A 23,696-nucleotide genomic window follows, 5' to 3' on the forward strand; every position below is an offset into this window, starting at 1 on the left:
CGTCCACTTTCCACCACTGACAGTGATATGCCAATCAGATCTGGACCGTTGATCAGCCAGATCTGACGGCTCCTGTGCATCATTCTTTTGACCTCCGATAGGCTCTGTTTTCTCTTTTTATTCATGTTTTTCTCTCCCGATAGTGTTTTCTGCTATTTTTAAAGGTTCATCCTTTGCGATAGTTTTTTATTTTTGAAGACTTAGAGGGTGTTTAGGATCCATTTTAGATCATTATGTTATCATGTTGTTATGTTTTCATGTGGGTGATCCAAATTGGATCCATGAAGATTATCAAAGTGCCATGACTATATCAAAACAGGATAGACTTCAAATTTATGAACACAGAGCAATAAGGAAGATCTCTAGACAGTGGTAGTTTGCAGCCAGCGAGGAACAACGAGGACCTTGGTCAAAGCGCGCTGACCGAGGCCCATGAAGACCGTGCAGGAGACAAAAATGCCACTTCGAAAGCCCAAATCAGGAAATGGAGGCCATTTAATCGCGCATCGCTAATCAAAACCCCTCGAGAAGGAAAAATCCCCAAAGTACTCGGTCGTATGGAAGCTCGGAAGCCATGGGGAAGGCGCTAAGGCGAAAGGTGGGACCCATGCTCCAAAACTAGTGGTATATCGGGGGCATCCTTGGGCGGTAAGCGGATTTGGCTGAAAGCAAGTGATTCCATTCTACGAACGATGCATGTTTGGCAAATGAGAGAGAAAACTGCCTCTCATCCCATGCTAACAATCGAGCAAGTCAACCATGCAAAATGAACGAATGTCACAGGATCTAGGGGCTCTAGATCTGACAGCGGAGATTGCGCCCCATGGAGGAACCGAATTTGAAAGGGGATTAGGCCATGCCACAGAGAATTTTGAAGTCCGATTTGACTACTGAGGTGGCAGATGAGTCATTCCGCAATGAAACTAAAAAACTGAACCAACGAGGAAGAGCTAGTGGAGTTCGCGAGAGGACAAGTGGCCACTCCCTGTGAGACATTAGCGATGATGTAGGGGTAGGGAACTCCAAGCAATCAGTAGCAGGCGATCCGAAGGGGTGGAAGAGGAAGTGAGAATTGAAGGATAAATTGTATTTAATCCATGAACAGATAGAGAATAGAACATGAGGAAAGCCAGGTGAAGACAGAGAGAGCGAGAGCGAAGAAAAGACAGTGAAGCAAGAAGCAGAAAACAGAGAGCTGAGCTAACCTAAGGTAGCATCGAGTAGACAGAAAGCTTGAAAGGTTCAAGCAATCCCTGTGACGATCTATCAAGAATTGAGCACCACATTGGGATCCTCCCATTAAAGACCATAGAGATCAAGACTTGGAAAGGAAAATAGTCTATGCACTCTAATGGCTTAGGGAATCCAAGAACCACCCTGCCAAGCATTATCTGTTTCAGGAGACTCAAATTGAGCTCCTCATTGTAAATCTCTGTTTTAAAGACACAATAAAAGAAGGCCACCACTGAAAGCTGGACCGGAGACGTAGCCCTGGAGGATATGGTGAACTCCTTATTAATTAGTTATGTTCTGGTACTTGCTTACCGTGTTTCTCTTACTGTTTTCCATTTTCCTAGTGTCTATGTATTTTGCAATCTGATCGATACGTTGCCTAAAATGACATAGACACACACCAACACATGAGTCTGTAATACCTTCAATCAATAATTATTTAACTGAAATCACTCAAGAGTGATTATTAGATCAAGTTGTATCAGAGCCTTAGGTTGTTAAGGAGAGTTGGTCGAATGATCCGAATTGGATCCATAAAAGACTGTCAAGAACCTTGACTGTATCGAGTTGAACAAATCCTTGAAAATTCCAAAACAGCGATCAAAAATGCCTTGAACCAGTGGCAATGGCCGCTAACGGAGAATGACGAGGACCTCAGTCAAAGCACGCTGACCGAGGCCCATGGAGACTGCGCAGGAGGTCAAAGTAGCCCCTGGGAACCCCAGATCTAGAAAAGGAGGGGATTTTGATGTGCTTTAGTGCTAATCGTGCATCGTTGGGCAAATAGGGCCAAAATGGAAGAGCCTTAAGCACTCGGTCACATTGGGAGCTGGAGAACCGCGGGCGAAGAAACAAAAAGCGCTAAAGGACAAAAGCGGGACCCGCGCTCTGGAAAACCTGTGGTATCAATTAGGGCACCCTTGAATGATAAGAGGTTTTGGAGGAGAGTGGAGCAATCCCACTCAGTGACCAACGTGTGGCAGTGGAGGTGAGAGAAAAACCGTCGTTGATCACGCGCTATCGGCCAAGCAGGTCAACCGCGCTCGACGTGCATATGACATTAGATCTAGAGGAGCCCAGATCAGACAACTAAGATTTTGCCCGATGGAGGAAGCGAAATCGACAGGATATTAAGCCGAGTTCTAAAGAGATTTGGAGTTCGTTTGACTGCCACAGTGGAGAAAGAACGCATACACAATGTAACGGAAGAAACGAACTGACGGATTGTGCTGGCACTAGTTAGATGGAGACACGTGGACAATGCCTGAGCATTCGTTCTGACGCAAAACAAGGAATTCCAATCACAGCTATAGAAGGTGAATCGCTGCAGGTGGGAGAGGAACCGAACAGGCATAGGGATTGAATGACTAAATCGATGAACATAGACAATTGGAACGGAGACACAGAGAGAGAGATAGAGAGAGGAGAAGAGTTAATTGGAAACCCGAATTGAGAGGAGTCCAAGCAACTAGGCGAGACAGTGAACAAAGAGAGTAGTAAAGCCAAGCAGAGGAGACAGAGGGCCGAGTTGACCACAGGCAACATGGAGCACCAGAGAGCTTGAGGATTCAAGCCTTCCCATAGAGAAATTTGTCCTGATCAAGCATCACAGTTAGCTCATTCCACTGTAGAACAAGGGTCACAGAGCTGGTACGATGAACAAGAGTCTGTGTACTCTAAGTGGCTTGGGGAATCGAAGAACCACCCTGCCAAGCAAAATCTGCTTTAGGAGAACTCATATTGAGTCCCTGTATTGTAATTTCTCTACTGTAAGACACAATAAAATAAGGCCACCACTAAAGCTGGACCGGAGACGTAGCCCTGGAGAATAGGGTGAACTCCTTATTAAAAAATTCTTGTGTCTTTGTGTTGCTTACTATGTTTCTCTGTTATCTTTGCACTTATTTTCTGTGTATTGCCAATCTGATCAATCCGTTGTTTCAATAACATAGAAAACACACACCAGCACATGAGTTTGTAATACCTTTTTGTTTAATAAATCTTCAACTGAGGTCACTCATAGGGTGATTTTCAGGACAAGTGGTATCAAAGCTCTAGGCTATAAGGTTAGACAAGCTTGTGTTGGTTTAGCTGTGCATGCTCACTAGATCAAAGCTCAAATTAGGAGAAGGAGAGTTGGTGGAAACTAATCCTGAAATTGGCAGAGTCTATTCTCAGAAGACAATGTCAGAAGAATGTTCTATCGGGCCAGACCCTCAATTCATAGAAAGTTTCCAAGCTATAAAGTCTATGGTAGAAGAAATGTATAGGGACTTTAGAAAGCATAAGAATGAAGATTCATTAGGCTCTAAGCAAGATAAAGAAGAAGATGAATCTCATTTCCATGACCACTCAAGAAGGAAAGGGAAAAGAAGAAAGCTTTCTCACACCTCCTAATAGCCCTGTGCATAATAAGAAAGCATCTTTGATTAAGTCAGATGTTAAATTTGATTTGCCTATCTATGATGGAGAGCTAAATGCTGAAAAGTTGGAAAATTGGATTAGAAAAATTGATGTGTATTGCAGAGTACAAAATATAGACTCAGACAAGAGTAAGATTCAGCTGGCAAGCCTACGCCTAGGAGGCACTGCCTTAGTTTGGTGGGAAGGCAGAACCCAAGTTGATGTGAAGAAGCATGGTAAGACCATCTCTGTCTAGAGTGAATTTGTTGTTGCAATCAAAAAGTAGTTCTATCCATTGACCTACATGCAACAAGCCATGATGAGTTGGCAAACTCTTGGGCAGTTGAAAGGGTAAAGTGTGCAAGGGTATACTCAAGAGTTTAGAAAGAGAGCATTGATGTTGGGTATCTCACTAGACTCACCAGAAACTCTTTTGAAGTACATTGGTGGTCTACACTGTTACATGAGGCATACCATCTTCATGTTTAATCCCACTAGTATAGATGAGGTATCTATACAAGCTACTCATCTAGAAGCTAGAGGAAAGAATGGAAATCCAGAAGTTGGGGGACCATCCCAACCCACTGTAAGCAAGAGCAAGGAGAAAAGAAAGCAGAAGTGGAAAGTAAGGAAGGCTAACACTGCACAAAAAGGCAAAGCTTGATGCACTCACTATAAAAAGGAGGGACATGATGATGAGCACTATTGGATTCTACATCCAGAGCTGAGACCTAAGAAGTCTGAGGGCAAGAAGAAGAAGACTGCTGCAACTATTCAGAAAGATTTGGGGTGATATTTAGGAGATGAAACAATCATTGCAGCCACAGGTATAAAAGGTTATCTGCTTTAGAGAATGCTGTAATCGAGACGCAAGTGCGGGAGTTGCTTGAGAAAGGGTTCATTAGGCCTAGCACATCACCATGTGGGTCACCAATCGTTTTGGTGAGAAAGAAAGATGGCTCATGGAGAATGTGCATTGACTACCGAGCACTAAATAAAATAACAATAAAAAATCGTTATCCCCTTCCTCGCATAGATGATATTTTAGATCAATTGAATGAAGCTGTTTATTTCACCAAGCTAGATTTACACAGTGGATACCATCAGGTCAGAGTTGCAGAGCAAGATGCATGGAAGATTGCTTTCAAAACGAAGCAGCGATTGTATGAATGGCTTGTTATGCCTTTTGGCCTAACTAATGCTCCTGCTACTTTCATGAGATTAATGAATGATGTACTCAGACCTTTTCTTGATGATTTTTTTATTGTGTACCTGGATGACATTCAGATTTTTAGTAAAACGTGGGAAGAACATTTAAATCATGTTAAGCAAACGTTAGATGTTTTGAAAAGAGAAAAACTTTATGTTAAACTCTCCAAATGTGAATTTGGAAAAACCTCTCTAAATTATTTGGGTCACATATTAGGGGGAGGTAAATTGAAAATAGATCCCTCTAAAGTGGCAGTCATTGTGAACTGGCCTAAACCCGAGTCTGCTACAAAAGTACGAAGCTTCTTAGGAGCAGCACAATATTGGGGGAAGTTCATTTCTAATTTTTCCTCAATTGCAGCTCCCTTACATGCTTTGACAGGATTGAACAAGGTGTTTCAGTGGGGAGGCAAATAGCAGAAAGCCTTCGACATCTTGAAAGAAAAAATTAGTATAGCACCTGTACTAGCACTTCCAGATCTACAAAGACCATTTGAGATCCAAACTGATTCCAGTGACTATGCCATGGGAGCAGTGTTGACACAGCACGGTAAACCCATATGTTATCATTCTAAGACTGTTAATCCTACAGTAGCTAACTATCCTACATATGATAAAGAATTGTATGCATTAGTTTGGAGTGTGAAAAAGTGGAAACATTACTTAATGGGCAAAGAAACAATAATAGGCAATGATCATCAGCCAGTTCAATATCTACACTCCCAAACTAAGTTGCAACAATCAAGACATTACAGATGGATGGGATTTCTACAATAGTTTCATTTAGTCATCAGATATAAAAAGGGCATACATAACAAGGTTGTAGATATGTTATCGAGACCCATTATAAATGCCTCTACCATACCTAAGCATAATTCTGTGCTGCATGAAAGCTACATAGAACAGTATGCTCAGGACATGGACTTTCAAGATGTATATGCAACTTTGAGTCAAGGAAAAAGAGTAGAAGAATTGGACTATCATGTGAAGGACTGACTCTTATATCATTGTGGGAAGCTTTGCATTCCACAAACTGAGAGAGTAAAGATAATTAGGGAAGCACACTTCTCTGATATCAGGTCACTTTGGGGTAAGTAAAACAATTGCACAGCTGCAAAGGTTCTGCTATTGGCCAAAAATGAATGAAACTGTTTCTAGATATGTGAAGGGATGTGCTATGTCTACTAAAAGCAAGCCCAACAATAGAAAACTAGGCTTGTACACTCCATTGCCAGATCCTTCTCACCCTTGGGAAAGCATTTCCATGGATTTTGTTGGAGGACTGCCCAAATCTAGGAAAGGTCATGATTATCTGTATGTTGTTGTGGATACGTTCAACAAAATGTGTTTTTGATACCCTGTAGTAAATAGATTACAGCTAAACAAACTGCAAAATTATTCTTTGAACACGTATGGATTCATTTTGGATTACCCACTTCTATTGTATCTGATCGAGACACCCAATTTGTGGGGAAGTTTTGGTCAAGTCTATGGGAACTAATGGACACCAAGTTAAAGAAAATCAAAAATTTTCATCCACAAACAGATGGCTAGACAGAAGTATTTAACAGGACGGTGATCCAGTTACTAAGAGGATATTGCAGCAAACACCCTAAGCTTTGGGATGAACACTTGTGTTATGTGTAGCATGCTTACAATAGAGCCAAACACTCTTCTACCCAGAGATCTCCTTTTGAGACCTGCTTTGGTTTCATACCAAGGTCTCCCTTGGATTTTGTCTTTGGTAAAGATACCATGGTTGATAGACACAGTGATGTGGACAGGGCAACTAGGTTCATTGAACATATCCAGGAGATCCACCAGGCAGTACAGGAATAGCTGGAAAAGAGCCAGGCCAAGTACAAGGCTAGGCATGATAAGCATCAGATGGAGCAGAGTTTTCAAGTTGGAGACCAAGTCTGGCTGTATATCAGCAAGGACAGGATTCAAGGTGAAGGTAAAAAGCTAAAACCTATCAGGTATGGACCCTTCAGGATACTTGAGAAGATTGGTGAAAATTCTTTTTGCCTTGATATACTAGCTTACATGCACATCTACTCAGTCATGAACACAGATTGCTTGAGGTTGTTTGAATCTTCAATGATTGAGGACCCTGAAGAGAAAAGTCAATTACCTTCTGTTGATGACCTGCTACCTGAATATCTTAATGGGTTACGGGAAGACATAGTGTTGGACAGGAAGGCAAGAACGATGCATAGTGGACAGGTGGAACACCTCAGGATTGGGCTTAAAGGTTCGAAGCCGAATAGTGCAAAGTGGATTGAGATTGGGCAGGTGAGACAACAATTTCCTCACTTAGCCGATGCTTGAAGAAAGCCAATTTTTTGTGGTCTAAAAGCTTTTTCAGTAGGGAGGCCGTGATCCAAGTCGGATCCATAAAAGACTATCAAGAACCTTAACTATATAGAGTTGAACAAATTCTTCAAAATTCCAAAACAGTGATCAAAAATTCTTTGAACCAGTGGCAATGGCTGCCAACGTAGAAAGATGAGGACCTCAGTCAAAGCACGCCAACCAAGGCCCATGGAGACTGTGCAAGAGGTCAAAGTAGCCCTTAGGAGCCCCGAATCGGGAAAAGGATGTGATTTCAATGTGCGATTAGCGCATCACTAGGAAAATAGGGCCAAAATGGAAGAACCTTAAGCACTCAGTCACGTTGGGAGCCGGAGAACGGCGGGCGGAGAAACAAAAAGTGCTAAAGGACAAAAGCGGGACCCGCACTCTAGCAAACCGGTGGTATCGATCAGGGCGCCCTTGAATGGTAAGAGGTTTTGGAGGAGAGCGGAGCGATCCCACTCAGTGACCGACGTGTGGCAACAGAGGTGAGAGAAAAACTGCAGTTGATCGCATGCTATCAATCGAGCAAGTCAATTGTGCTCGACATGCGTATGACGTTGGATCTGGAGGAGCCCATATCAGACAACTGGGATTGCGCCCAATGGAGGAAGTGGAATCGACAAGGGATTAAGCCGAGTTCTAAAGAGATTTGGAGTTTGTTTGACCACCATAGTGGAGAAAGAATGCATACACGATGTAACGAACGAAGCGAACCAACGGAGTGTGCTAGCACCAGTTAGATGGAGACACGTGGCCACTACCTGAGCGTTCGTGCTGATGTCGAATAAGGAATTCCAAGCGCAGCTGCAGAAGGTGAATCACCACAAGTGGGAAAGGAACCGAACATGCATAGGAATCGAATGACTAAAGCCATGAATAAAGACAATCGGAATAGAGACACAGAGAGAGACAAAGAGAGGAGAAGAGTTAATTGGAAACCTGAATTGAGAGGAGTCCAACCAACTAAGAGAGACAGTGAACACAGAGAGCAGTAAAGCCAAGTAGAGGAGACAGAGGGCCGAGCTGACCACAAGCAGCATCGAGCACCAGAGAGCTTGAGGATTCAAGCCTTCCCATAGAGGAATCTGTCTGGATCGAGCATCACAATTGGCTCTTTCCACTGTATACCAAGGGTCACAGAGTTGGTAGGATGAACAAGAGTCTGTGTACTCTGAGTGGCTTGGGGAATCCAAGAACCACCCTGCCAATCAAAATATGCTTTGCGAGAACTCATATTAAGTCCCTGTATTGTAATTTCTCTGCTATAAGACACAATAAAACAAGGCCACCACTGAAGCTGGACCGGAGACGTAGCCCTAGAGAATAGGGTGAACTCCTTATTAACAAATTCTTGTGTCTTTGTGTTGCTTACTATGTTTCTCTGCTGTCTTTCCACTTATTTTCTGTGTATTGGAAATATGATCGACCCGTTGTCTCAATAACACAAAACACACACACCAGCACATGAGTCTGTAGTACCTTTTTGTTTAATAAATCTTCAATTGAGGTCACTCATAAGGTGATTATCAGATCATCAAAACTAATCCTACAATTGGGAGAGTCTATCCTCAGAAGACAATGTCAAAGGAAGGTTCTATGGGGCCAGGCCCTCAATTCGTAGATAGTTTCCTAGCCATAGATCCCATGGTAGATGAAACGTATAAGGACTTTAGAAAACATAAGGATGAAGATTCATCAGGCTCTGAGAAAGACAAAGGAGAAGATGAGTCTCACTTTCATGAGCACTCAAAAGGAAAAGGGAAAGAGGAAAGCTTTCTCACACCTCCTAATAGCCCTGAATGCAAAAATAAAGCAATTTTGATCAAACTAGATGTTAAATTTGATATACCTATATATGATGGAGAGTTGAATGCATAAAAGTTGGACAATTGGATTCGACAAATTGATGTTTTTTGCAGAGTATAGAACATCGATTCAGACAAGAGTAAGATTCAGCTGGCAAGCCTATGCCTTGGAGGCACTGCTTTGGTTTGGTGGGAAGGTAGGACCCAAGATGACATGGAAAGGCATGGTAAGGCCATCTCTATCTGGGGTGAATTTGTTTCTGTAATCAAAAAGAAGTTCTATCCATTGGCCTACATGCATCAAGCCATGATGAGTTGGCAAACTCTTCGATAGTTGAAAGGGAAAAGTGTGCAAGGGTACACTCAAGAATTTAGAAAGAGAGCATTGATTCTAAGAATCTCATTAGACTCACCTGAGACTCTATTAAAGTACATTGGTGGTCTACACAACTACATGAGGCACACTATCCTCATGTTTAATCCCACTAGTATAGATGAGGTATCTGTACAAGCTACTCATCTAGAAGCTAGAGGAAAGAATGGAAATCCAGAAGTTGGGGGATCATCCCAACCCATTGCAAGCAAGAATAAAGAGAAAAGAAAGAGAAAATGGAAAGAAAGGAAGGCTAACACTGCATAGAAGAGCAAGGCTTCATGCACTCACTGTAAAAAGGATGGGCATGATGATGAGCACTATTAGATTCTGCATCTAGAGATGAGACCTAAGAAGTTCGAGCGCAAGAAGAAGAAGACTATTGCAGCTATTCAGAAAGATTTGGGGTCAGACTTAGGAGATGAAACAACCATTACAGCGACAGGTATAAAAGGTAAGAATTCTGAAGCATCTACTAGTAATTCTGCACAATCTACTGTTGATGAAGAAAATGAGATGAAAAGACATGAGCGTTTCTATATTCGAGTTATTTCCGAACATCAAAATATTGATACTTTGTTTGATAGTGGTTCACAAGTAAAGTTAATTTCTGAAGCAATTGTAAAGAAGTTGGGATTAGTAACTACACCTCACAAGAAACCATACTCATTAGGATGGTTGAATGATAAAGCACAATTACAAGTGACTAGATAGTGCAAACTCAAGTTTTCTTTTGGCTCAACATTTGTAAATGAGGTTGAGTTAGACATAATTCCTTTGGATATATGTGGAATTGTTTTAGGAAGTCCTTACTTGTATGATAGAAAAGCTATTTTCTATAGAGATGAGAACAAGTATCCACTTGTTAAAGATGGAATCGAATACTTTGTAAGAGCTCATAAGCTCAAGAATAATTATACCGTCGTAAACGCAGGGCAAATGAAACGAATGATAAATTTGTGCAAACAATTCTTACTGATGGTTGTAAAGGAAAAGAAACCTGAAAAAACCAATGTATTTGGCGGCTGTAATGCTAAATAGCAAGCTGATTTAGAAAAGGTTGTTTTAGAGTATGATATCTTGTTTCAAGAACCTAAAGGTCTGCCACCTAAAAAGGAAATAGTACATGATATTATTTTGCAGCAAGATGCTCCTTTTCCTAACATTGGAATGTACAGGTTGTTTGCTTTAGAGAATGCTGAAATCAAGAAGCAAGTGCAGGAATTGCTCGAGAAAGGGTTCATCAGGCCTAGCACATCACCATGTGGGTCACCAATCGTTTTGGTGAGAAAGAAAGATGGCTTCTGGAGAATGTGCATTGATTACCAAGCACTGAATAAGATAACAATCAAAAATCATTATCCCCTTCCTCGCATAGATGATCTTCTAGATCAATTGAATGAAGTTGTTTATTTCTCTAAGCTAGACTTGCATAGTGGATACCATCAGGTCAGAGTTGCAAAACAAGATGCATCAAAGATAGATTTCAAAACAAAGCAGGAATTGTATGAATGGCTAGTTATGCCTTTTGGCCTGACTAATTCTCCTGCTACTTTCATGAGATTAATCAATGATATACTCAGACCTTTTCTTGATGATTTTGTTATTGTGTATCTAGATGGCATTCTGATTTTTAGCAAAACATGGGAAGAACACTTAAAGCATGCTAAGCAGAGACTAGATGTTTTGAAAAGATAAAAATTTCATGTTAAACTCTCAAAATGTGAATTTTGTAAACATCTCTGAATTATTTGGGTCATATAGTAGGGGGTGGTGAATTGAAGATAGATCCCTCTAAGGTGGCAGTCATTGTAAACTGGCCAAAACCCAAATCTGCTACAGAAGTTAGAAGCTTCTTAGGAGTAGCATAATACTGGAGAAAGTTCATTTCTAACTTTTCCTCAATTGCAGCTCCCTTACATGCTTTAATATCATTGAACAAGGTGTTTCAATGGGGTGGCAAACAATAGAAAACCTTTGACACCTTGAAAGAAAAAATTAGATAGCGCCTGTACTAGCACTGCCTGAACTTCAAAGACCATTTGAGATCCAAATGGACGCCAGTGACTATGCCATGGGAGTAGTGTTAACACAACACGGTAAACCCATATGTTATCATTCTGAGACTTTTAATCTGTAGTAGTTAACTATCCTACATAAGATAAAGAATTGTATGCACTAGTACAGAGTGTGAAAAAATGGAAACATTACTTAATGGGCAAAGAGACAGTAATACATACTGATCATCAACCACTTCAATATCTACACTCCCAAGCTAAGTTGCAACAATCAAGATACTATAGATGGATGGGTTTTCTACAAAAGTTTCATTTAGTCATCAGATATAAAAAGGGAATACATAATAAAGTTGCAGACATGTTATCTAGACCCATTATAAATGCATCTACTATACTTAAGAATAATTATGTGCTACATGAAAGGTACATTGAACAATATGCTCAAGATATAGACTGTAAAGATGTATATGAAAATTTAAGTCAAGAAAAACGAGTAGAAGAATTGGATTATCATGTAAAGGACCGACTCTTATACCATTGTGGGAAGTTAAGCATTCCACAAATTGAAAGAGTGAAGATAATTCGAGAAGCACACACTTCTCTAATATCAGGTCACTTTGGGGTAAGTAAAACAGTTGCACAATTGCAAAGATTTTGTTATTGGCCAAAAATCAATGAGATAGTTTCTAGATATGTAAGAGGGTGTACTATGTGTGCTAAAAGCAAGCCCAGCAATAGAAAACTAGGCTTGTACACTCCATTACCAGTTCCTTCTCACCCTTGGTAAAGTGTTTCCATGGATTTTGTTGGAGGACTACCCAAATCTAGGAAAGGTCATGATTATCTGTATGTTTTTGTGGATAGGTTCAGCAAAATGTGTATTTTGATACCTTGTAATAAACAGATTACAGCTGAACAAACTGCAAAATTGTTCTTTGAACATGTATGGGTTCATTTTGAATTACCCACTTCCATTGTATCTGATCGAGACACTCGATTTGTGGGGAAGTTTTGGTCAAGTTTGTGGGAAATGATGGATACCAAACTGAAGAATAGCACAGCTTTTCATCCACAAACTGATGGCCAGACAGAAGTAGTTAACAGGACAATGATCTAGTTACTCAGAGAATATTGCAGCAAACATCCTAAGCTTTGGGATGAAAATTTGTGTTATGTGTAGCATGCTTACAATAGAGCAAAACATTCTTCTACACAAAGATCTCCTTTTTAGACCGGTCTTGGTTTCACACCAAGGTCTCCTTTGGATTTTGTCTTTGGTAAAGAAACCACAGTTGAGGGACACAGTGATGTGGACAGGGAAACTAGGTTCATTGAACAAATCCAGGAGATCCACCAGGCAGTAGAGGAACAGCTAGAAAAGAGCCAAGCCAAATACAAGGCAAGGCATGACAAGCATCGGATGGAGCATAGTTTCCAAGTTGGTGACCAAGTCTGGCTATATATCAGCAGGGACAGGATGCAAGCTGAAAGTAAGAAGCTAAAGCCTATCATGTATGGACCCTTCAAGATACTTGAGAATATTGGTGAGAATACTTTTCACCATGATCTACCAACTTACATGAACATCTACTCAGTCGTAAATGCAGATTGCTTGAGGCTGTTTGAACCTTCACTAATTGAGGATCTTGAAGAGCAAAGTCAATTTCCTTCTATTGATGACCTGCTACCTGAATATCTTATTGAATTGTAGGAAGACACAGTTTTGGATAGGAAGGTAAGGACGACACACAAGGGAGATGTTGAGTACCTCAGAATTGGGCTCAAGGGTTCAAAGCCGAGAAATGCAAAGTGGATAGAGTTTGGCAAGTGAGACAATTGTACCCTCACTTAGTCGATGCTTGAAAACCATCTTTTGGTGGTCCAAAAGCTTTTACAGTGGGAAGGCCGTGATCTGAATTGGATCCATGAAGATTATCAATGCCATGACTGTATCAAAATAGGGCAGACTTCAAATTTATGAACATAGAGCGATTAGTAAGACCTCTGGATAGTGGCAGTTTGCAGCCAAAAAGGAACAATGAGGACCTCTATCAAAGTGCGCTGATCGAGGCCCATGGAGACCGCATAGGAGGAAAAACTAGCACTTGGGAAGCCCAGATCGGGAAAAGGAGGCCATTTCTGATGCGCGATTAAAACCCTCAAGAACGAAAAAGCCCTGAAGCGCTCGGTCACATGGAGGCCAAGAAACCATGTGGAAGGTGCTAAGGTGAAAAGCGGGACCCGTGCTCCAAAACCGGCGGTATATCAGGGGCATCCTTGGGCAGTAAGAAGATTTGGCTAAAAGCGATCAATTCCATTCAGCGCACGACGCATGTGTGGCAGATGAGAGAGAAAATTGCCTCTCATCACACGCTAATGATCGAGCAAGTCAACCACATGAAATGAGCAAATGTCGTAGGATCTGGGGGCTCTAGATCTAATGGCAGAGATTGCGCCTGATGGAGGAACCAGATTTGACAGGGGATTAAGCCGTGGCACAGAGAAGTTTGAAGTCTGATTTGGGCACTGAGGTGGTGGATGAGTCATTCCACAATGAGACTGAAAAAACCAAACCGACAAGGAAGAGCTAGTGTAGTTCGCGAGAGGACAAGTGGCCACTCTCTCTGAGACATTAGCGATGAAGCAGAGGCAGGGAACTCCAAGTGATCAGCAGCAAGAGATCCGAAGGGGTGGAAGAGGAAGCGAGCTATCAAGGAAAAATTGGCTTTAAGCCATGAACAGACATCGAACAGAACACGGGGAAAACCAAGCGAAGATGGAGAGAGCGAGAGCGAAGAAAAGGCAGTGAAGTAAGAAGCAAAAAATAGAGAGCTGAGCTGACCTAAGGCAACATCGAGCAGACAAAAAGCTTGAAAGGTTCAAGAAATCCCTATGAGGATCTATCGGGAATTGAGCACCACATTGGGATCCTCCCATTTAAGACCAAAGAGCTCAAGACTTGGAAAGGAAAAGAGTCTGTGCACTCTAGTGGCTTGGGGAATCGAAGAACCACCCTGACAAGCATTATCTGTTTCAGGAGGCTCAAATTGAGCTCCTCATTGCAAATCTCTTCTTTAAGGACACAATAAAAGAAGGCCACCACTGAAAGCTGGACCAGAGACGTACCCCTGGAGGATAGGGTGAACTCCTTATTAATTTGTTGTGTTTTGGTACTTGCTTACTGTGTTTATCTTACTATTTTCCATTTTCCAAGTGTCTATGTATTTTGCAATCTGATCGATCCATTGCCTAAAATGACATAGACACACACCAGCACAAGAGTCTGTAATACCTTCAATCAATAATTATTTAACTGATATCACTCAAGAGTGATTATCATATCAGTGGGTTTGCATTCATTATAGTGATCATTGTAAATACTACATCAAGCTATGTTATAAATCTCCATGAGCAATACTTCTTCTTTCTAGCGGTTTTGCTGAGGTATATGTGTGATTAAACACCTAGGACAATGTCCCCCAAGGGGGAGGGTTCTGTAACAACCATGGTGAAAATTCCACGTAATAAAAGTTAAAAATAATAACCATGGTTGATCGGACACTTATTCCAAGCTGAATGTTGGGCAACACATCCTAGGGGGTGTTCATTTGGTTATTATTGGCTAAGGAAATTGGCAAAGGAAATGGCTAAGGTTTATGAAATATGTCTTCTTTCCAATGGTTTTGCTGAGGTATATGTGTGATTAAACACCTAGGACAGTGTCCCCCAAGGGGGAGGGTTTTGTAACAACCATGGTGAAAATTCCATGTAATAAAAGTTAAAAATAATAACCACGGTTGATGGGACACTTACTCCAAGCTGAATCTTAGGAAAGGCATCCTAGGGGGTGTTCATTTGTTTGTTCATGGCTAAGGAAATTGGCAAAGGAAATGGCTAAGGCTTTGAAAAGGAAAAATGGCATTTTTTGCACATTTATTTATGAAAATAATGGAAATTAAGAGAAAATAGAGGTGAAAGGTCACATGTTACATGTGAAGAGGAAAATGAAGGAAAATAATGGAAAATGAAGAAAACAGAGGCATCATTCATAAAATGGCTTCTGAGGATCAATTGGCAACCTTTCATTAGTTCAATTTTGGAGCACTCTTATTATTCTCTTTCTCTCTCTCGTGCTCTTGGACACTTGAAGTTTACTTGGATCACTTTGGCTTTGGAGCAAGAAAGGAAAAGAAGGCAAGAGGAAGCAAAGATTGATCAAGGAAGAGAAAGATCAAGTAGCTACAACAAGATCCTTTGCAGGTATCGACTTGCATGTGTATTTTCCTTGCTATATTTGGCATGCATGGTGTTTCATATGGTTGTTTTCTGCCATGGCATGGGTTTTGCTAGGCATGACAATTTTTTCAGCCTAGCCTTTCCATTTCCAAATATCCTTCATGAGATGGATTCTCATACTTCAGTTTATCTTGATTACCAGATGGATTTAAAGTTGAGTGGGGTGGATCTTCGAAATGACAAACACGTGGCCTAGTGGATCCTGAACCAGACTGTGGATCACAGTAGAGTCACTAACCTAGTAACCCCTAAGCCACACTGTGGGTTGTGGTAAAGCTAGTATTGTCTGTCTTGATGGGCCTAGGAATCTTTGGTAGTGAATGGCAGGATATACAGCACATCCATGAAGTGGATTTCTCTTTGTTGGGCCTAGTAGTCCTAGGATGGGATGTACAGTGAAGACTAGAGAATGGGTCTCGGTATAAGGCCTAGTGATCCTTGGATCAGACTATGGATTATGGGAAAGCCTGAGAGACTAGGAGGCACTCAAATTCCTCATGGTGTAGGTGGAGAACTCGAGTAGCATCCATGCTTATTTTGTTCTTTTCATTTGGTTATGAGTCCCACATTCATGCTCGGAATATGGCACAAGGGTGATTGCCCGAAGAGAGCCTTGGATCAGCTAATCTATGGTCATGTGGAATGTGGTAGTCCCATCTCCAGTTGGTTTTTGAATTCGTTAATGAGAAATTCATTCCCTTGGTTTTCATTTGTAAATGTGTTGGTTTATATGTGGGTTTTATGGCTGATATATTTATGGTATTTTTGTTGTTACTATGTTGGTTATCTGTACGTTTTATGACAACAGCTATGTATGGATCTTAGTATCTTTTTACTTGCAAATGAATGGAAAATGTATTTATGACCTAATAGATGATAATGCAGAAAAATACATGAGGGAACAAAGGTTCTTAGCGATTCTTAAATAAGTATGAGATACCTATGGTTAATTATGTTGTTTACACCTATAGATTACATGTTTGTGATATGTTTGACGAAATGCCTGTCATGGCTAGTAGGGGTTTGGTTAAGGGCTTGTTTAACTAATTGCTTCTACTTCATTGTTTCCCTGTTATTTTACTGCTCTTAAGAAATCATTCCATTCTAGATAGTGACCTCGGCTTTGAGCCTGAAAAAGTGGCACAAATCCCAGGGATGCTAGCATAGAACTAGACAAATTGGTTTCCGGATGTAGGCATGTAGGCCTATGAGAGCGTCTAGAGGTCCCTGGATGACATGCCCATAGCATGAGAGCGTCTAGAGGGAAAGTGATCAGAAGTTTCAGTGGGACCCAGGGGAAAGTTTCTTGAAGTGTTGGCATGGTTCTCAAGGGTCCCGTAGCTAATGTGGAAGGTCTATGTGTTTTGTTTTTGTCGATTCCATTTCCTTAAGGTCACATAGGAGGTCGAATCTAGTAATAGTAGCCTCTCTTCACATTTTTTCCCCAGTTGGTCGGTTACTTGGGGATATGTGAGAGGAGGATGTTACACATTCAATAAACTTCTCCATTATGGAGTCAAAAGTAATGGACTTGAGTCACTTACTAGGTTATAGGGATTCAAGATAATATAAGTACGTAAGGTAAAGGGCCTTGAAAAAGGCTATGAGATAAATTTCCATATTAGTTCCACTGGCATCCACATCATGCAAGATGCCTCTAATTCTAGAGGCTAGGGCCAAGAACTCATTGTCTTTCAACCTAAGTGTGAAGAGTTTGATCATCTATTAAACAATATCCAAATATGAGTGTGAGTCATACAAATCTTTCAACTTCTTCAATATACCATAAAATATTGTAATCAAAAGTATATAATGACTCACCTCTTCACTTACAAAATTAGTTATCATGGAATAGTGTTTTTTGTCCTTCTTATTCCAAGTTCATAGCTTTCTTATCAAATGTGGGCTTGGTGGGTGTGTTTTATTCCTCTACTTCACAAATTTATTTCAATAAGTCATTAAAAATGACGATGTGCCTAATATTTCTAAAACATTATCAGTATTCCTCCTTACCGGTGTGCATTATTCCAATAATATACATGAGTGAATGCATCTTTACTACTAGTTTTAATTTATTAGTGTAAATTCATTCAGCCTTTGGAAGACATTTTCTACCAACACAAACATGTTCCCACATAATACTATTTATTTGCAATGAACATGACTTTATGAGATAGGGTACTATCGTATAAATACACAAAGTATTTCCAAGGGCCTATGAAAGCACCAAAAATTACAAGGACCTTGTAGCTTATTTTGTGGTTAAGAATCGACATTTTAACACTTTATGAAGCCCCCACTTTATACATTAGGAAATATCCTACTCAATGGACTTTCGGAAATCCTTGACACATATTGAATCATATTTTATGCACACATACAAATACAACCATTAAAAGAAATTATGGAGTCAAAATATGATCCCACTGCCATAGTGCCCCCTGAGAGTGGTGTTTGGCTACAGAACAAGCCATCATATGTTATGAATTGTTTTTTGTTTTATTTGAGTAGTAGTTATTTTCCTCAATCTTCTCCTTTTCTCAAATTATGGTTGGCATGAAGACCATCGTTGAGAATAGTAATATTAAGTAGAAGGTGAGTTTCCTACTTGAAGGAAGCTCATAGCACAAGTACGAGCTCAATTATCTTTTCTAAGAGTGAGAATGCGAATGAGCAACATCAACTCAAATGAGACCAATAATGTTGTTTTGGATGGCTTCTTTGCAAGCCTATAACGGAGTGTTAGAGTTCCTACCAATGAAATGGATAGGATCATAGTGAAATGGATATCACATAGGGAATTCATGAGGTAAATGGTTTGGTGTAAGTTGACCTAACAAATAGGTATGGCGAGGTCTTGATAATCAAGGAGTTACATAGAGTGCATAAAATACCTAAATTTGGCTATGATACCATGTTGGGCTAGGTAAAGCAACTCATTAGTTTTTCATTAATGTTAATCGGCATATATAACATTAGAAATCTTTGGTTTGGTCTTCCAATATTGATGTCACTATTCCTATCCACTTACAAGGAGTGACAATTTTATCTAGCTACAATTTATTTTACAAATTATTTACAATTACTACAAAAAGTAACTATATGTACAAAAAGTAACTCTTCATATAGTTGTTTACAATTTATTTACAATCCCATAACCTTAAATAATTGTATTCCCGCCACCTTTAAAGATAACTAACTAAGTGAATTGATAATAAGCTTAAGGTAACATGGGATTTCGTTATTTAAATTAAATATGGAGTAAAATTGTTTATTTTGTAAGATGATTACAGGAATGTCAGAATTATTAGAGGAATACAATTTCTATCATGAGATAACTACTATTACTAACCAACCTAGGTCCATCTTAACCTCAAATCTATCAAGCACCGAGAGGGATCAAATCTCTCGAGTTGAAAACCTATTTTTTTAATGAAAAACTTGAGGAAGGATTTGCACCTCAAGAGATTTGATCCCTCATGACGCTTGATAGATCTGAGATTAAGATGGATCTAGGCTAGTTATGTAATACTATATAATATCTATATGTGTAACTATGTGGCTCCTTCTTATTCCCTCTCTATCTCACCCCCAAAACATACACACTCTCTCTCCATATCTATCTATCTCTCTCTCTTCCTCCCTCTTCCTCTCCCTCTCTCTATTCCACTTCTCTTCCTCTCTCTCTAACCCTTCTCTCACTCTCTCTCCTTCTCCCTCTCTTCCCTTGCACTATCCTCACTCCCTCACTTTATCTCCATCTCTTCCTTGCCACTCCTTCTCTCTCTCCACCTCTCTCACTATATGTATTTCTTCTTCCTTGCCACTCCTTCTCTATCTCTCCACCTCTCTCACTATATGTACTTCTTCTTCCTTCCCTCTCTCTCCCCCTCCAACTCCATCTCTCCCTCTCTCTCACCTTCTCCCTCTTGAGTGTTATCTCTCTTCATTCCTCTCTCTCCCATTCTCTCCCACCTCCCTCTATCTCTTCTCCCCCCAAAATCTCTCAATCTCTCTCTTCCCTCCAACTTTATCACTATCTCCCTCCCTCTCTTCCGCTCTCTCTCCCATCCATCTTTTGTATCTGTCTCTCTCTACTTCGCTTCTCTATCTATCTCCCTCTACTCCTCTTTTCTCTCTTCCATCCTCTCCTCTCTCCCTCACTCCCTCTCCATCTCTCCCTTGTCACTCCCTCTCTATCTCCAAATTATTGGGTGTGTGCTGTATTCTTTCCATGACTAGCTTGACACGTGAAGCTGAGGGGTCAAAGGGGTGGCAGATAGCTCCCCCTTCATTATGTTGAGTGCAACGGGGGGGGGGGGGTAGTATCCCCCCTCTATGGGGTCTAGGGCAGTGCCCCGGGAATTTTTTTTTTGGACCCTATATTAGGTGGGCAAACCTACCTCTGGTTTTCTGGATGGTTTTGGGAATGATGGTTTTCTACGTATGGTATCTTGTATATCCCATCAAGGAAAGTACGATTATGTTCTAATCCGAAGTTTCTGGATGCTTCGACATGTATATATATGTATTGTAACATTGAAATGAATATAATGATAAACCAATTTGGTAGTCCCCGTTTTGGGATCCAAAGAAAAATCTCTATGTATTTGTTTTTTGTTTCTCTTTATTGTATATTTTATGTGTTTTAAGAATTTGTTTGCATGTAATTTTTGTACAGGGTTGAAACCTACACAAATCTATTTATTTATGTATCTTTTCTTTCCTCCCTCTCTCCCCCTCCAAATCCATATATGTTTGTCTATCTCTCTCTCTCTCTCTCTACCCTCCTTTATTTCTTCCTTCCTCTCTCCCCCTCTCTCTCCCCCCATCACACACTCTCTCTCTCCAACCTCCATCTCTGTCACTATCTCCCTCCCTCTCTCTCTCCACACCACTCTTAAATTTGATCCCATTGTATCATGTTTAAGAAAGTGTCTAAAAAAAAACAAAATCTCAATTGGTTGTAAAATATTAAACCTATATTTTGGATCAATCATGTCAAAGAAAATACAATAATGAAAAACTTAAAAGAATCATGCATTATCTTTCCTCTATTATTGTTAGTCACTTTTCTTGCTCTCATCACAATGCTAGTTCTTAATAATATTATTTATATTATATAAATTTCACATCCTTATATATAAAATAGTGTCATTTTAATTTTATTAAAATCTTGATTTAATTTCTATGGGAATATTTTTAGTAGTCTTGAGGCAGTTAACATATATCTCAAAAGTAATTAACATCATAGATTCATCTTAAATATGGATCTAACATGAGCCGTGATTGACCCATAGTATATTAACAGATCCTATTCCTAGATACATCTTAAATATGGATCTAACATGAGCCATGATTGGCCCATAGTATTGTAACAAATCCTATTCATTTTGATTGTGAAATAATTTATGTTTTGTTGTCATGTTGTATTGATAAGGCATGGTATTGGCCCATGGTATTGTAATAAATCTTCTTTACAGGCTAATGATATCCACAATATCCATGATAAAGTGGGGATGAATATCCATGGTCAAGAATCTTGTCATATTGTTATAAAATATTTTGGCTATGAAATGATTTATGTTTTTTGTGCATGTGGTATTGTTAAGCCATGGTATTGGCCAATGGTATTGTAACAAATCCTATTTACAGGTTAATAATATCGATGATAAAGTGGGGTTTAATATCCATGCTTAATAATCTTTATCGAATTTAGGCTTCTATGATCCATAACTACATTATAAGAATTTTTTCGATAAGAATCAAATCATGGTATGGGTTAAATAGATAGATAGATCCTTCCAACTTCTAAAAAGAAACAGTTATAAAAAGGGCTACCTTTGAATAGGTTGAAAATATGTGAAAAATTAATTTAATCAAATTTTAAATAATTAAATCATATGTATATAAATAGATATTAATATTATTTTATATTTTTTATCATAAATTTAAAAATAATTTTGACTACACTAATAAAATTAATATTGTAATTAAATATATTAATAGATTACTTAATTGACTTGATTAAGAATTAGGATAAATTAATATCCTTAGTTAATGAAATAAGTTTATGTGTGTGTGTGTGTGAAGAATAATAACACCTTTCATGAATAGAGGCTAGGTATAATCATCAAAATGAGAGAAACTAATTCTTATTACCAAGCTTAAGAAATCCACTAACTAGTAAAGTCTTAAGACAAAAAAAATATAATATATAAAAATATAAAAAGGAAAGGGACGCAAAGAGGAATGAATGAATCCAAGGGAGAGAAAATAGAAAAACTAAAACCAAAGAAGAAAAAAAAGGGGGAAACCAAGAAGTAGAAAAACTTAGAGGAAAGAGGTCCTCTCAATTTTGAATGGCTTCTCTAAACTTAGGGTCAATAAGCTTAGCCTCCTCAATCCATATGTAATGTTTTCTCTTCTTCAGTGAAGGCTGAAGAGTGGGTTCTCCATATTTGAATCTTGTCATGCTGTTATAAAATATTTTGTTTGCGAAATAAGTTATGTTTTTTGCATGTGGTATTGATAAGTCATAGTCATGGCCCATAGTATTGTAACAAATACTATTTAAAATTATTTACGTACATTACACCTATACGCGTACCCTATACTAAGTTATAAAAAGCCTCTAACTTCAATTAATAAAAAAAACCAAAAAATATTTATATATTAAATTAATTATTAAATATAATATAAATTTAAACATTTCAAAACAATAAGCGAAACCATTCATACTTAAAAAAATAAGCAGCTACAAATATAAACAATAATTTGTTTAATCGTTATCATATTTGCAATCTTTGAAGTATATACCAAAACATCACACGTTTTTTTTAAGAAACGGATAGATTATTAAACATATGGGTTATTGATTAACATATTAAGCAAAAACAATTTCAAAAACTCAAAAATAAAAAATTTATTAAACAAATTATAAAATAAAAATAATGTTCTTCACGCTTATTCTTTTAAATCATTGTTTTTTCATATTTTTCATTTATTTTGTTTGTTTTTTATTTATTTATTTTTTATAAAACTCAATATTTTATTAATTAAGTGGCTCTCCATGTGAGATATCTAGAGAGTGGCCTAGCACATCACAATACACACACTATCTTGCATTGAGTCAGATGAGCCTCAAATATATAGGCTTTCACAATATCAGGTGGTTTGAACTACTCCATAACAAATAGGATCTCAATCTATTCTAAAGCAACAAACACTTAAACATAGAAAATATAACTTTCTCCATTAATGTTAACACTCCCCCTTACTGGAGAAAGGGTTCACTCAAATGACATACAATGCCTGCTAGTGCGAGTCTCAGTTAGGATTACAATGGTAAAAGAGAGAGCTTTCATTTTTGTCTTCTTGCAATAGAGCCCATACTTGTTCATTTGTGGACGAAGCTTCATCTTCACTTTCTTCACCATAAGAAAATGATGGATATTTGCCTCCTTTTTACGTTTTCTCCCCCTCCGAAAGAACACATGAAATCTTATCCTCCTCTTCAAGTATATACTAACATTATTTACATTTGATGTTGCAGGTTCTTGGGATTCTTCAATTGCTTCTTCTTGTCTCCCAATATCTGCACAAAAAACAACATTAGATTTATAAAGAGGACTACATTTACTTTTGTCTTCCTGCTCCTTCAGGAGAGCTTTCATTTCCCCATCTCTCCCTACTTCATCCCTTTCTGCTGTCATTTTCATTTCTCCATCTCTCCCTACTTCATCCCTTTCTGCTGTCATAGTTATGCCTTCAGCCCCTTCACTCAATTCTGTTGTTGCAGGCATGTTCTACATTTGATCTATATGTGTTCCTCTAGAGGGGGAGAAAACGTAAAAAGGAGGCAAAGATCCATCATTTTTGCTCCGTTTATAACCATGCATGAGGAAAAAAGAATCAATTTTGTTGTAATGGGATCTAGGATCTTGTTTTAAACCATATAAAGCTTTCTTTAGTCTACAGACTAAATGCTCTTCTCCCTTC

This window comes from Pinus tabuliformis, chromosome 1_2 (genome assembly GCF_031772625.1).
Source record: "Pinus tabuliformis cultivar Carrire ecotype Pingquan chromosome 1_2, CPIR1, whole genome shotgun sequence".
In the NCBI taxonomy this organism is placed as follows: Eukaryota; Viridiplantae; Streptophyta; class Pinopsida; order Pinales; family Pinaceae; genus Pinus; species Pinus tabuliformis.